The sequence below is a fragment of the Protopterus annectens genome, chromosome 7.part0 (assembly GCF_019279795.1).
Source record: "Protopterus annectens isolate FY-2018-M chromosome 7.part0, PAN1.0, whole genome shotgun sequence".
Lineage (NCBI taxonomy): Eukaryota > Metazoa > Chordata > Ceratodontiformes > Protopteridae > Protopterus > Protopterus annectens.
Genome location: NC_056739.1, coordinates 947,590,281 through 947,605,875, shown reverse-complemented (window position 1 = coordinate 947,605,875; position 15,595 = coordinate 947,590,281).

The window sequence follows — 15,595 nt, the reverse complement described above, 5'->3', positions numbered from 1 at the left end:
AGTTTAGGGTGGGAGATGACATCAAGTGATTTGGAGAGGTCAAGGAATAGACATGATAATAGTTTATAGTTATCTCTTACCTCTGAAATAGTCTGGCTGAAGGATAAAAGGGCTGTAGATGTGCTGTGGTGGGACAGGAGGGGATAAGGAGGTTTTCCTGAAGTAGAAATTTAAGAAGCTGTCTATGAATACATTTCTCTAGACTTTTAGAGAGAGAGAGAGGAGACGATGGCTATAGGGCATAAATTGGAAAGGTTGGTGGAGTTTCCTCCTTTGTGCAGTGGAATAGTATAAAAAGGATTTCCAAATTTCAGGGACTGTAGATTCTTTGCTAGAATGGTTGATAACAATTGAGATACAATGTGCTAAAGAACTGGCTGCAAGTTTCAGAAATTGGAGGGGGGTAGGTTGTCAAAGGCAGGAGAACATGGTTTAGGTTTCTGCAAAAGGGATTTTATATAGTAGTGGAAACAGGTTTTAGGGAGAAGGCTGTGTAGAGGTAGGTGGTGGAGGTGGTAGGGAGTTTTGATTGGTTATTTTCGGAGGTGTTAGTTTGTGGATAGATTCAATGAAGTAAATGCTTAGAAGAGTGGAGGTTTCAAGAATATTTTTACTGGGGAAGTGGTTGGGTGTAGAAGGTTTACCTGGATGGAGAATATTGTTTATGGTGTACCAACATTTTTTGGAGTTTGATGTGTGGGTAGACTGAGCTTCTTGACAGAATGTTTTCTTATCATAGATAATGAGTCTTTTTATCAAGGTTTCTTAGTTCTTTGAATTTAAGGAGAAGAAAATAAAATGTTGACTTTAACCATTGTTTCCAGATACGGTTTCTCAGTTTAATAGAGGAAAGGGTATCTTTAAAGAGCCAGGGTGTGGGATTATATTTGATCTTAATTTTCCTGGTTGGTGCTAGAGCATTTAGTATGTTTAGGAACGTATTGTTAAATGCAAGCACAGAATCATTTAGAGGCAGGTTATATAGGTGATTCCAATTTACAAGAGACAGTTGGTGGTTGAAAGTTTCTGCACTGAAGTTGGACAGGTAGTGGTAGTTTCTATAAATGTGGCTTTTTAGGGTTTGTAAAGGTAGTCTTAGTATTGAGATTGGGAGGTGATCGCTTAAGGAGTCAGGTAAAGTGGTGGAATTAAGGTAATGATTAGGATTGAAAGTTAACATCTAATCAAGAGTGGAGTTGGAGTTTTTATTGATGCAGGTGAGAGCAGAAATAAGTTGACTAAAACCAAAGAGGTTAATACTATGGATAAGGAAGTTGGGGGATAGTTTATTCCAATCAATATTGACATCACTTAGTATGATTGCATCATATAATAGATGTTGTGAGATCCAAGATAAAATAGATTCAAGAATTGGAATATTGTTACCAGGAGGTAACTAAATAGATGCTATAACAGATTTTTTGTGTGAGTTAAGGTGACAGTTGAGAAAGATAAGTTTTGCAGGGAAGAAGTCAGAAAGAGGTAAGGAGAGGCAGGAGAGGTTGAGCTGTTCATAGTGCATGATAGCAACACTTCCCACTTTTCTGGAAAGCCTGTCCATCCCAAAAATGTTAAAATTATTGGCTAATTGGTGTGAAGTGGAGGGACCTTAAAGGAAGGTTGGAGTATAAATGTGGAGTATTCAGAAGTGGGTGGGAATGGGAGTAGGGTTCAGTGTGAGCCCAAGCACAACAAGGGTGAACGGAGTGGGCTGAGCCAGGTCAAGTAAAGTTAGCTAAGAAAAACAATAGGTTAAACAGGTAAACATGTTAAATAGATTAACTGCATGGAGTCAGTCAGACAGGAACATTTGTTAGAGTGAGTTGTTGCAGGAAGAGGATTAGGGAAGAATGAGACAGAGTTGGAGAGCAGTGAATCTGTAGAAAACTTGAGAGAAAGGTAGGGCTTGGTTAAAGGAGAGTGTGTTAGGTGCTGGATAGTGTAAAGTAAAACTCATGAATCGCAGGACAGTGAAACAGTAGGAATATTTAGAGACTTATGACAATGGTTAGCACTGAGAAATAGGGAAATTAATTAGTTTTAGATGCTACAGTACAAAAACGTTCAGGAGAGGGAAAATTAGGGCATGAAGTTATGAAACTAGATAACTGGGAGGTAAGGGGGGCTTTAATTTGGGACTGATGGTGATGTACAAGGGAATGTTGGCTTAGTACACTGGATGATATTAAGTTAATTGCTTTCAGTTTGTATATACATTAAATTACAGACAAAATCCCAGGTTTGAGGTGGAGCATGCAGTGGAAATTAACCAGTGGTTCTCCTCTTGAAAGTTTTATTTATTTTATTTTGTTCGGCCCTCTACTTGACTGGCCATGGAAGGTAGAGGTCAGAGTGGAGTGCTCTGCCTGATAAAACAATACAGACAAATATTAATCAGAATAAATAGATAAAGGCTTACACAGTGTTGGGGTAGAGGATAGGATAGAGAGAAACAGGAGGGGGAGGAAAAGTTAGTCGGATGAGAGGAAAGTTATGTATAGGACAGAGAATGTAGAAGGAGGATTCAGATGAACATATAATCAGATTGGCTATAGTTAGATGCTTCACTAGTCCAACACTATAGCATCTCACAAATTAAAGCAATACATTTCAGTTTATCATGCTGAAAACCTAGTAAATTAGCTTCTTATATAAGTAGGATTAATTCTTAGATTATGATGGAGAATAATATGTTGATCCCTGTTGTCTGCTTTGCATTTAAGGTGTAGAGACACCAGTAATGCTGCCATATCATTGTTCAAATCAGCTAAGCACTTAAATAACAGCAGTGGGGCAATGAATCAGAAAAAAATACCATTACTTTGTAACAAGCAATATAAGCATTATCCTATAAATTCTGTACATTGGAGTCATAAAAGTGTGTATCATGTAGCAACTATACCAGCAAAAAAGTAAGGTGGTAGAGAAGCAGTTGTATATGTGGAAAATAATAGGAGCTGATGCAAATTAATCTTGAACAAGATCTGTAGTGACCTGGTATGTTTTTTACAAAGACAGACGCATGATCGTAAAGCCAATCATAGTTTTAGGATCTACATGCTTTGTACCATTTAACACTAATTGCAGCAGAAGTAAAAAAAAAAATAAAGCTCTATCTTGTTAGATTGGTCCAACAATGCAGAGCTCAGTATGTAACATATGCCTATACTATATTCCCCTGGTAGAAAATAGAGACTGATATAATGAAGGCTTGAGCAATATACTGCTCATTCTGGTTTACTGGCACAAGAACAGAAGACAGTAGATGATCAGTTTTTGCTGATATACAGAGATACTCGCACATAACACATGCTGTTATCAAGTCAGCCTTCCGAAACAAGCAAGAATTCTTAGCTATATCAAATAATTGTAAGTGGCATATGTACAGAAAAAGCAAGCCTACTAACTGATGTTCTACAACACTGCCCAAATTAGTTGCACATAACTGGTGACCATTTACTCAGTCAGAAGTCAAAGCAGTGCAAATTAATAATATGATGAATCTTCCTGGCTAATATAAAACAACATTACATAAGATGTAATACATACTTACAGACTGGCTGTAGAGACAGAAGTTAAAGCAGTGTGTCATAAGAAATGAAAAACTCAGACAGCGAATGCTAGCCAAAATCAGATAACTTATTCTTTCCGGACATAAAGAAACATCAAAACGGTAAAGAAAGTAGAATTAATTATGGAAACGGCACTCATATATCACCATGACTGGTCCATGGGATGTGGCAAAGCAGGACAGAGAAGAAAGAAAGCATGCTAAGCTCTGAATGCCATTTTAATTGGTGCAAGGCATCATGGGAGGTAGGGGCAGTGATTAAAGATCCCAACATGGGAAATAAGAAAGAAAGAACAGAAAGATATAAAGGTAGGGCATAGGCATAGTTATTGGGCTGTGCCAGGTCAAGTAAAATTAGCTAAGCAAAACAGTCAGTCAAACGGGTACATTTGTTAGACAGATTAGCTGCAGGGAGTCAGTCAAACAGGAAAATTTGTTAGATTGCTTTGTTACAGGAAGAGAATTAGGGGTGAGTGACACAGAGTTTGAGAGCAATGAGTCTAAAGAAAACTTGAGAGAAAGGTAGCACTTGGTTAGAGGAGAGTTGGCTAGGTGGGAAATAGTGTGAAGTAAACGTTATGTATAGCAGGACAGTGAAACTCTAGGGATACTTACAGAGTTATGGTAATGTATAGCACTGAGAAAGAGGGAAAGGAATTATTTTTAGATGCTACAGTACAAAAAATGTTCAGGGGAGGGAATATTGGGGCATGGAGTTATGAAACTAGAGAACTGGGAGGTAAGGGGGGGCTAGAGCTAGGGAATGGTGGTGTACGAGTGACCGTTGGCTTAAAGCACTGGATGATATTAAGTCAAGATTTGTCCATACATTAAATTACAGAAGAAATCCCAGTTTTGAAGTAGAGCATCCAGCGGGAATTAGGCAGTGGTGCTCCTCTTGAACGTTGTATTTATTATTATTTATTTAATTTTCTTAGACCCTCTGTTTGACTGGCCATGGGAGGAAGGGGTCAGAGTGGAGGGTTCTGCTTTTTCCAGACATACAAAAACAGTAAAAAACTAAAGAAAATTAACAATATGATGAATCTTCCTGGCTAATATAAAACAACATTACACAAGAAGTAAAACGTACTTACAGACTGGTGGTAGAGACAGAAGTTAAAGCTGTGTGTCATGAGAAATGAAAAACTCAGATAGAGAATGGTAGCTAAAATCAGATAACTTACTTTTTCCAGACATAAAAAACAGCAAAAAACTAAAGAAAGTAGCATTAATTGTGAAAAATGCACTCGTACTTCACCATTATGGGTCCATGGGATGGGCCGAAGCAGAACAGAGATGAAAGAAAGGCCCAGAATTTCACTGAGCATTTACGTATCACTCAAGAGACAGTTTAACCAATGAGGAAAACAACGTGTGAAATGTGCAGCCTAGATAATTTAAGAGTCTACTTCTCACATAGAAGAAAAACACCAGGGCGAGCAGATTTCTTAAAACAGAAAACAAAATGCAGCAGGTAACAGAAAGCAGCTCTATTAGTCACAGACAAGAAATATACTTTTCCTCATCCAGCAGAAAATCACCAGCAGTGCTTTAGTATATGCGGGCATGAAATCTTTTCAGACAGATAGAAATTACCTGCAGGGGAGGAGTCATAGCCCGAATTGTTGTCATAGTTGGTTCTGGTCAGATCTAGCAACCTATAGTTGAACCAGATGACAATCAGGCAACATGGATCTAGTGTTATGGTAAGTACATAACTTTTGTTTTTATTCCACTTTAAGTTCTGTAATCAAGATGATCTGTGATCCAATTTTCTTCATAGAGTAGTATCTGGTTAAAATCAAAACTAACATTTAAATTAATACTTTTCTGGGTGTATAACAAGGCAAGACAAAAAGTAAGCAAGCATTGCAAGATACAAATTTATTCCTCATTCAATAGTTCAAAATCCCATTATTAATATGACTGAGCCACAGATGGCTGAAAATAAACTAGTGACTATACATAATAAGTCAAATACAGTACACATGAAATAACAGATAGGTATACCATTATGCCCCATCCTCTATTCAGGTGCCTGAACTCCCTCCTCCATTACTAACACTACTTAGTTATTTTATGTTAACGTCATTGACATTAGAGAGAAAAGGCATTTTGTTTTCATAAGGTTATGCATACTCAGAGCTAAGATAAGTCAGTGCTTTACTTTTTAAATTGGGATTCTGCTCTGTACAGGGAAATATAAAATATTAATTTGGGTCTACATGTATGTGTGCGCTTAAGGTGCTTTTGTACATGCTTGCACATGTTTATGTATATAACAAAAGATAATGTTATACCTCTGGAAGCTGTTGAAGGTATAAGCTGAGGCATTAATTTTGTTTTTCTAACATAATGAAAGTGGATTTTTAAAGCTCAGTTAATAGCAGTGAAAAGTCTTTTTTTGATAATTTTATACCTTTGCTAGCACAGACCAAAAATATTTGCCATTTATCATTGATTAACATTTCAGCAGTCTTCCTTCTAAGTATTCTTTGCCTTTCAGCAGGCAATTTGTCTGATCCCCCCATCCCCCATATTAAACAGATTTTCCTTCAAAATTTTACTTAGCAGCACACTTTTATGCAACATTGCTTTGAGTATCGTTTGATGCAATGAATTGAGACTATCACCTCGTCTTTGATTTTCACATATGAACTAAATGCGAACACATAAAAAATAAATAAATAAATAAAAATCTGTGCATTTAATGCCAGTTTCAGTACTCTGCATGATGTGGGACCCTATGTGAGAAGAATTTTGACATGTATAGCATTTTTAACAAAATGGTGTGCCAACATGAGCAACACTGCTATGGTATTAAATTGAGATATGATACTTATTTGGCTGTGTCTTAGATAAAAATTCCTTTTGAAATGAAAGTTCTGTGGTATCTTGCCTATAGGGAGTCCAAATAATGGCCAAACTCTTCCTATAACTAATGATCGCAACACAGTAACATGTCTATTAAAAATGAATAATGTCTCATAGGGCCATTGTTGGCCTTTTTCTTCATTTGTATTGTCATAAACACATACACATAATATATTTTGAAAAAAAAACAGTAATACAAGTGAAATCATTGCTTCTGTTATTTGCGGAAAAAAATTGAAATACAACTTTTTTGCATTGTACTCATCTCTGAGCAAATACATACAGTTGTTTTATTAAAACCCAAAAAGTTAAATGCATCAAAATTCCTATTCAAGCAAAACTATAACAACAGAGGTTAGGCACATCTTAATCATTTAATTCTCTTTTTCATTAGTCTAAAAATATAAAAAATATAACAAAAAACATAAAAAAGATGCTGCGCACTTTCTTTCTGCTTACTTATCTTTTTCCTTGAGTCTGAAAATATATCACTGAGAATGAAAAAGAAGCTGTCAGATTTCATTGGAGATGGATGTGTCATGCAGGTCACAGAATCCCATAAAACTATTATAAACAGAATCAGTAGGCATGGTGCAATGTTACTAGGCTGTTCTTTTAAATATCATGGGCACATCGACCAGAAGTAAACAAGACAGTGGAAGGAGCAATAAGGAATAATGAATTCTACATAGCACTACGTTACACAGCCGTGGTTATAAACAGCTGAAGAACCAAAGCGGTCCACTGCTGAAGTACAAAGTACAATACAATATTTATGGTGTTATTTTGTGCAGCAGAATCACCCTGTGTTAAAAGAATTTGAAATGTAAGACACAATCATTAGAAACTTCTCTTCTGGATTAATAAAAGTGGTGTATATTAATTTTTCACTACAGATATTATTAATTCTACTATCCAAGCTCATGCAAGCTCTTCACCCCCCCCACCCAGCTTTAATGCATACTCAGAAGGAGCTTAAACAATGTGCAAGAACACATAGCTTTTCTTCATCATGATAAACAGTGATGAAAACACTGCTCATGTATGATATCTTAGAAAATGTGTAAGATGTTATACTTTAACCATACTACAATGATTATTATTGCATGGTTAAGTTTATATATTTTTGTGGCTCTAGCATTCATCTTACTCAAATTCAACACAGGAAAGATTGTTCTGCTTAATGCTGATTATTTCAGATCAACGCATTTAGCTTTTTGCCACATAATGCTAACTTGATATTGCTGGGGGTACCTCTTTAACAGAAGTATACACTTGTGGTTTCATCTATTTGTAGTGTAGTGTTGTGTGTTTTCCGCAATGGCTTAATAAACTGCCCTTATATATGTAGCATTATATATTTATGTTTTTGCCTCTCTGTCTCTCTCTATATCACTGTTTCTATCTATATTTCTATATTTATTTATCTAGGTGTATTTATATATGCATAAATTGTTAACTATATCTGAATATATATCTATAGCTATATATAAATGTATCTATATGTACATATACATGGATATATTTATGTGCATGTGTGTGTGTGTGTGTGTGTGTGTGTGTGTGTGTGTGTGTGTGTGTGTGTGTGTGTGTGTGTGTGTGTGTGTGTGTGTGTGTGTGTGTGTGCACACATACACACACACACACACACACACACACACACACACACACACACACACACACACATAAATAATTAAAATTGGAATGAATGCACTGATGTACTGAGAAAAAATACATAAACTCCTGAATCATGTAAAATAGTTAAAAATAATACTATTTTTTGCAGGGGGCTGGCTCCCTCTACCCCTACACCATGGACTTTATACACATTAACTTGGAGATCACACAAAAATGCAGGCAAGGGAAAAGTACATTTTCTGCATTATTCTGCAATCACAGAAACATACACCACCATTGCCTGATGTAGCATTAAATAAATGCAACCCAGTTAGTGCATTACAGGCCCCAAAACATAGCAGCTGCACAAATGATACCCTATAACTGTGCAGAACACAAAAACATTATTGTACTCTGCACTGTTACAAAGCACACAACGCACTTTGCAGTATTCAAGAAAGCAGAACCTCAACATTAATACTTTGATCAAATTAAAAGTTTATGTACATGTATGGAGCAGTCTATATCTATATCCATGGAAAGAATTTTCATGGAAATGATCAATAGTGATATAGTAAATCGCGATCACTGGACCCAACCCAGTTTGGTTTCATCAAGGGCAGGTCATGACTACTCAATCTGGTAGACTTCTTTGAGAAGGTCACCAAAGCAATAGATGAGGGCAAGATGGTTCACACTGCCTACATTGACTTGACCAAGGCATTTGACACAATACCCACTTTGGCATTGTTGACAAACTCAAGAGGTTAGGTATAAACCTGTGTGTCACCTGGTTGATAGTTAGTGGCTCACAGAGAGTACCCTGGAAGTTAGAATTGGGAAGTCTGCCTCTTCAAAGAGGCCAGTCACAAGTGGAATCCAACAGGGCTCAGTCCTTTGACTGCTCCTTTCTATTTACTTCTCTGAAGTCAAGGCCAATGTCAGTGGTCTCTGGATGACTAAATTTCCAGATGATTGCAAATTAGCAGCTGTCACTGACTCTCACAATGACATAAATGTTTTCCAGAAAGGGCTGACACAGACAAACAACTGGTGTCAGAGCAATGGACTAAAACTCAATGCAATGAAATGTATAATAGTATCCTTTGGGAAGTCATCCACCCCTGGTAACTATCATATTGACAACACACCCCCTAGAGTTGACCCAGTAGTCAGTGACTTATGGACATGCACAGACAGTAATCTAGCATTTGACCATCTCATGTCTACAGTAGTGAGGAAATCATTCTATGCCACTCAACTTATAAACAAAGGTATGGCATCTAAGGACATGGAAGTGATAGTTTCACTTTATTTGGCATTCATCAGACCTATCATTGAGTACAATGCCCCCTTGGTATGTACCTACCCAGGCATATCCAACAATTGGAATGTTCATAGATGTTCCTCACTAAAAGAATATAGGGCATAAGTAATATGTCTTCTGTAGACCACCTCAAGGCCCTATTCCTGTTTTCTGTCTCCTACAGGCTTTTGAGGGGAGATTTATGCCCGACATACAGGGCATTGTCACACTACACTCTGATGGACCTCCTGCATATTCACAAAACAAATAGCCTCAGAATTACCCATTCTAAAGACATAAACCTTGCCTGTGATATAGATAGAACTTGCTGGAGAGACAGATATTCATCCCAGGGACTACTCCATCTCTGGAACATGCTCTCCATCCATGTGAAGCAGTGTTCCTTCCTAAGCCAATTCAAGTGCAAACTGGACAGTTGGATGGGGAGCAGGAAATTCATCACTGGTTTGGCACCTATGTCTTTAATGGACACAGGCCACCTGTAAATGGTTCATCTCCCAGGCCCTGCTTGTAAATGTTTCATCTCCCAAGCCCCTGCTTACACTTATCAAGGGCATCAAAACTTGTCAGAGATTTGGGATGCATGGCTAAGCTTACAAAATCCCTTGTGGTTGTTAGCCTAGTAAACACCTATGAACCTTTATCTATTTCTATCTGTCTGTCTATCTATCTGTTTATCTCTAAATCTGTATCCATATATCTCTATATCTATATCTATATCTATAGCTATACCTATATCCAGATCTATATTGTTTTCAGAGTTGTTTCCCCATGAATGTTAAATGTAGTTTTCTGTCTACTATGTTTCATTTCTTTCTAAAGGGTAAGTTAATTCTCAGATTGCTAATATTTGTGCAATGAAGAATTAAGAAATATGTGATCTACTATATCCTAACCATGTGTTATCGAAATTATGAAAAACAATGTATTATTTTACATGCATAGCTCTTATTTTCATAGTAAGCTGTACAGAAGCTTTGTCATCTAACAAACCCATAAAAACAACAAATACTGTACTGCCAAGCAAAGAATTTAATAATTTAAGCTCTTTCATCTCACAGAATCAAGGACTTCATTGGATAAAAAAACACCTCGGACAACTTCCTTAACTATGAGATCAAATGAATCACATGTCTAAAATAACCAGCAAAATACCATATATTTTTTTACATAAAAGACAGTTAATAGATGCACTTGTCTGCTTGAAATAGAATTTGCCAGTATAATTCCCTGCTTAGAACATGAGTTTGCCAATCACCATTCCACTTATTTTATTTTGAGAATTTCTTGATAATAAAAAAGTGAACTTTTTAAAATTTGTACAAGTGGTACTGTATTTTGCAAGAGCATTCATGATGTCAGTTTTCCTGATGGTATATAAATGCTAATAAACCTGCAGTATTAATTTATCAGTTTTCCCCACATAAAATGCTGTAAATGAAACACACACATTGCAATATATATTGCACCAGCAGTGTTTCAATTGAAATGACCTTTAGGGCATGAAGTTCTCATCCTGCTGTCAATCATAACAAGCCTATAGGTCTTCATAAATTTGAACATGTTACATTCCACACATCAGGACATACCAGCATTATTAACTGACCAATTTTTCCTTGTGGATCTTTTAAGATGTCACTTGATATTCATACCATTTTTATGTACAAATCTTGATGTATCCTCTATGTTATTGTTAAAGCCATCTGTGCATTGAAATGAGGTCCCTTATTGTTTAATAATGCCTTGTATGTTTCTATTATCAAATGAAAATGATAGAAACTTTGATCTAATGCGATTAAACATCCCCACCTTTCCATTATTTTTCTTTTGTAGGGGTTTCCTAAGAATAAAGTGGAAATTCGTCAAATCTCTTAATTCTTGTTTGTGTCTTTCGGCTTTTTCCAGTTAGGGGGGGTCCACAGTGGAACTCCAGTCTGCTAATGATTGGCAGTTGATTTTTATGTACTGGCTTGTCAGGCCTGATGCACAACCTTCAACGAAGGTACGCCCATTCATGCATGTCTCCACGCAGAAGACGGTCTAGCTGAGAATCAAACCGGACAGAACTTCTTCTATTACAGCATCAATCAACTCCAAAGGATATTGCTATCAATAAAGAGTTTTTTTTTCAAAACTATTACCTCTTGATCATATATACCATCATCACATGCCACCTAGACAACCTGAGAAGTTGACCCTTACCAATATTATGTCTGGTAGAAAAAAGGGTGTTCACTAGAATAGTGTAAATAAGGATTACTGAAAGTTGGTTTACTGTAAATATGTGATTGCAAACCAGTGTTTGCTTTGTTTTTATAAATGTGGACATCCAAATCATTGATCCTAATATCAGAAAACTCATAAATGAAACTAAGAATAATGGTGTTTTTCTGTAACTGAATACAAAATCTTTTAAATCATCAAGGGCCCCATTCCAAAGAATAAATAAATCATCCAAGTACTTAAAGTAAAAATGTATGTACTTGGTAAAAGATTGATGAAAATATTTTCCCCATGTTATAAAAGACTAAATTGGAAAAAAATAGGTGCAGTAGCAGCACACATAGCTACACCTGAATTTTGTTTTTAGAATTCACCTTCAAATCTTAAGCAGTTGTTATTTAAAATACTGTCCATAAATTCACAAATCATATTCTTGTCATCAGGTGGGATATATTTTGTTTCAATTAGGATGTCTCTGAATCAATATGCACCTAATGTCTGTTGGATAACAGTGCATACATTCTTTATATCAGTGGTCCCTAAAATCAAATTAGATGTATAAGGTGTATTACATAATAAATCAAGAAAATGCCACAAGTCCTTTAAAGCCTGAGGAAAAAAGTCCAGTATTCCTTTAAGCTTGTAATTAACAACATTGCTAAGGGTTCAATTTTACTTCTCTCAGTCATAATTATTCGTCTTAAAGGTGTATTATCTTTGTTTTTATGAATTTTGGGTTTTCCAAAAATGTGTGGACTAATAAAGTTCTTTACATTAAAAAGTTGAACAAAGTGGGAGAAATATTCTGCTACAAAAGAAATTCATTCATATACAGTTCTATTCTGGTATACTCCGTAAAAACATTGTTCCTTGAAGCTGTGGTGTAAAATTCATCCTTGCTCAACATATCTAACATTTTTGAGCTGTAAACCCATGAGTCCATAATAACTACCCACTCACTCTTGGCAGGTTTCATAACATATAAAGTTGTATCAGAACTCAATTAATTTAAACATTTCCATTCAGCTTTATTTAAATTATAACATTATCCTACTGTTGTTACCATTGTCCTGATTAAAAAAGCCTGATATCAGACTCAATACATTTTTCAATTAAAGAAAAGATGGGGAGAAATGATGAGGCAAACCAAGTAGTTTTCTGTAATTCTTTGACTCATTGTCATTAAGTAAAACAGTTAAATTCAACTTTTTTACAAACAATTTAAAATGATGTAAAATATGAACCACAGTAGTCCAATAAGCTTGTAAAAATGTAAATACTTTGTTGAACAATTTTCAATGTAAATGTGTAATAGATGGCTAAAATTAAACATTTCACATTTGTTTTGTATATGAAACAAAGATGCACTATTTTTATTCATTTTATTAAACTCTTGTGTAACAATATTGTGTTTTTTTTGTTTTATTTTTATTATATATCGTGGACTTGGATTTTTTTTTTCAGATCTAATGAACACAGTTATTAAAGCACTAAAAGGAAGAGACAGAAAACTGAAACCATTAGGACGTGAAAGTCTGTATGACTTTCAGGTGCTATAGTAGTTGTATTTATCCTCTTATTATCTTTACTACTATTGATAACAATGTTTTTAAATATAATTTTCTCATATTACATTAGTTAGATGGATAAACATATAGGTGTTGTAACTTTAGGGAAACGTCTAACAGTTTATATTTACACAACTGTAAAAGCTTGCACTGGACCATATACCAGAAATGATCAGTATTAAGTATGTTTAAGACAAACTAAAAGCTGTGCATGAGCTACTTATCTTGATTCAAGTGACAGACAGGAGATGAAAATGACATTTATCTGTGTTCACTTTGATAGCACATCTCTGTTATTATATTACTGCAAACCCCATGCCCAGAAAAAACAGTATTTACCACTGATAAGTATTCTTTTTCTACTCCCTGCTGAACTGTGAGACTTGATTATGTGTGTATTTCAAAAAATGAACCATTATTCAAATAAAAAAATATAGATTTTTAAACTAGTATAAGTGTTAAGCCCCCCCCCCCATTCCTTGACATCAACATCTGTTCATCCCAGTACCCTCTGTTAATTGTATATCTGATTTGATTCCCAGTGCTTCCATATGCCTAACTGTTTGACCCTGAGCAAGTCATCTAACTAGGCAGAGTTCACAGGTCAAGTCTGAAAAAGGTCTGTGAGGATCAGGACTTTATATTGGTTAACAAATAATATAAGATAAAATAAAATAAAAACAAAATAGAAAATATATCCAAGACTGCTTCACATTAGAAAAGTGGGGACACCAAAACCTAAGATTTAGAAAATAACTTTCACATTTCTACTTTATGTTCTGCCATCACAAGGATTGCAGTAGTGGTATACAAACACATACTTTTTCTGTTAATCATCTGTGCAACTGATCAGATTTTCACATTCTGTCTTTACAAGACAAAAGGCAAGCACTTCATTAGTTTGTCATCTACAGTCTCAGTCTAATGGCATTAGAAGTTCAACAACATTGCTGATAGTCTGTCACGGGGCCAACACTTTGTCTCAGAGTTTGTTTTTAATACCACTTCTCTGTATAATAATGACATGTTTGCCATCCTCACTGTTAACTCATGTTGCATTAGCATTGCAATATTTTTATGAGCAGGATTCCAAGGTTGACTCAGTATTATCTCACAGAAGAAAGAAATGAAAATAGGTATCCACTCATCATGCAGCTATGACTAGAATATTACTGTAGAATGCAGACCATATTGTGTATCTTAATATTCAATATCTGCACACAGTTATTATTTCACATATATAATGTATAAACATAATTCAGAGAAAGGGACAGAGAATTCTCACAAAATGCAATAGCATACAAGACTTACTTGCTCCGTCCTTGTCTCACATGATTCATGACCAAAGTTTCTCCTGCTCACTATCACTATGAATAATCTTTGCCTCATAATTCCAGGGTTCAGTTCTGACCACCAGCCAATGTCAGCATGCACTGTTTTTCTGCTATATGCATCTGTGTCATTCTAATGGCATATCCGTTTCATTCTAAAAGTGTGTCAGGCAGATGTAAAGAATAAATGTATTAAGAACAAAAATGGCTTCTCTCTCTATAGATAGATAAATAGATATATATTTATCTATGCTTATCTATCTTGACTTTAGCCCTTCCTTTGGGGGTAGTTTTTTAGTTGAAAAAAAAGAGTCCTAGATAGACAAGCTCCCTTATCAAATTAACAAAAGAATTATCTAAAACATATTAATTAAAAAAAAGTGATTACCATGTCATTAGAGTGACAAGAATGGGACTATTCAACAGACGTTGTATCAGCTGGATGAAAGAGAGACTAAGGATAAGACCACCACTACTTAAAAGCATGTCTATTTCAACAACATTTGAAGAGAACACAGGAATGTTACAGGCTTCTTTCAAATGCATACTTTTATAATTCCTCAACAAGTCTCTATATGTTGTCAGCCCACAGATATAGTGAAAATGGTGGTGGGTGCACACTGGTTGTGCCTGACTTCCATCTCATCGTGACACCACATTGTATAACTGCAGTGTCACTGTACTAATATATTTATTATTCTTTTATACTTAAGTCTGCAGTGGGTCAAAGGTTGTCATCCAACCATTTTCTAAACTGCTTCTCCACAGGGAGGGTTGAATTGCTGTAAGGTGAAAAGGACAGAGCAGACTTCCCTATCCCAGCATGAGTTTCTAGATTACCTGTAGGAAAACAAGGCATTTCCAGGCAAAATTGGAGATATAAGCTGTTAAGCATATCAGGGGTATGCCACAGGTTCTCATCCAGGAGGCCCATGTCTAGTGTACTTTCTGCAGGAGGCACCCAAGAGAGGACAGTACTATTTAGACATGAAAGACTTTCCCTTCTCTGAACATAAAGATAGTTTGCAATAACAGGAGCAGGTTTCAGAATGTGATTTCTTGACATCCTGATAGTACAGTG